Here is a 1907-nt window from a genome sequence, read left to right on the forward strand (position 1 = left end):
TAGCATTCAGATAGTTACTTGTATGGCATTCTTACACACTCTAAATCGGTGGCTTAAAAAAGCAACTGGAAACAATGAGTTGTTCACACGTTCCCCACTACACTACACTAACACAGTGGATTCCTACAGGTTACCTATGAAACCCATTATATAAACACCTAGCAAACGAATCTTATTCTAACACCAAACCATTCACAAAGAACCAACTGCTGTGCAAGAAAATAAACCAGATGAGCAAAAACACTGACCAAACTAGTGCGTTCTTCACCAACCCACAAATTGATATGGATCTCCCAGACTTGCTCTAGTGACAACAAATAAGCCTTTCTAATAGTCACCCAAAACAGGCTGGAAACCCAGTTTTTGCCCATTTTAAAATGGACAAGCCCTCAGTGTCACAAACCAGGTCCAAGTTTAGACAAAAAAAACAGGGAGACCACACAGATAATGAAGTGCAACAGTAATAAATAAATAAATCATGGATTTTATCTGAAAAGAAAGATACAGTGGTTAAAGCCTTGAAATAAACCCAAATCAAACCTAAAAAACAAAACAAAAAATGAGCTTATCTGACGGGGAGAAGAGAGCAAATGTTATTCATCAGGCCATCCTTAAACAATTAGCTGAATGACAACAGCTGTGATTTCTCCCAGGACACAAACCAGAGAGTGGGAGAAATCATCACACTAGTTTACAGTGTTTTATCTTTTGATTGTTGGAGTTGCCATAGACTTAAACACCAGCTAAAGTAGACAGATGTTAGAAACACTTTAGGTTTTTCACACAGCTGGGAGCTTTTCATAAGTGGTGTTGACATGAGCATCAGCTTGGGTAAATTTTTCTATGAGTCACAGGTACAGAGAGACCGATTAGTTCAACAGTAAATTTCAAAAGAATTTTTATGTGTCAATACACACGAGCAACAGGGTGGTAGAAACACGGGAGAAAGGTAAATGTAATTTTTATTGAGCACTGAAAAAAAAATCGTTGAATGAACATTAAAAAAAATTATGGAAAATTTTTCCACGCGATTAAATTGCTTTATTTTCATATTATGCAAATCTGTTATTCTAACTTAATATACTTGAGTTGTACTAACTTAATTAATAAAGAGTCAATTTATTTGCTGTAGTTGAGCCCAACTAAATTTGACATAGTGGATCGAACCCATGCAAATTACGTTAGTCTGACAAAATACTCGAGTGTTCAACAAAGTCTAGAATCAGGTTAACATAACATTTTAAAGGATTTATAAGAAATTCTACTCCATCTATCTCTCAACTTTATCAGGGTTGATACAGTGCGGGTTACAAGGCTTGATTACAAGGCTTGATACAGAGTTCTCTTTACATTTTTGTCCTTGACAGGTTAAACCCCAGTGGTTTTCCTGTGGTTTGAAATCTCATGGGATCTTCTGCATTTCGAGAGTCAAGGTAACTAACCACTCTTACTAGAAACATGAAAGTATTTTGTTCAAATTACAAGTTAGACTTTTGTAAATTTAACAACCACTCAATTTCTGTTTTTTGAGGGAGGTACTCAAAACATGGTGGTGATGATGATGATGATGATGATGATGCCCTGATGGCTCATTTACTTTGTCCAGCTAGTGTAAGTCTGACCTGGCAGTTAAGCTCCTAATGTCGCCACTTTGGTCACCAAATGTTTTCATATTGAGGTGTGAAAAAGGCCATGCAAAAGCAAACAGGCAACATCACTGTTTATATTGTGTATTTCAGTATGAAAGTCATGTAACAATATCTTCAGACTGGTAATATGTGAAATTATAAAAAAAATTGTTAAAAGAAAAAGCAAAGGATTTGTTTCCAGGGGAAATTAGTTGTGCTTTGAGTACTGCTGAGGCTTCCATCATTCGTACAACATTTGGCAATAGATTTGAAAAAGAC

The sequence above is a fragment of the Astatotilapia calliptera genome, chromosome 5 (assembly GCF_900246225.1).
Source record: "Astatotilapia calliptera chromosome 5, fAstCal1.2, whole genome shotgun sequence".
Taxonomy (NCBI): Eukaryota; Metazoa; Chordata; class Actinopteri; order Cichliformes; family Cichlidae; genus Astatotilapia; species Astatotilapia calliptera.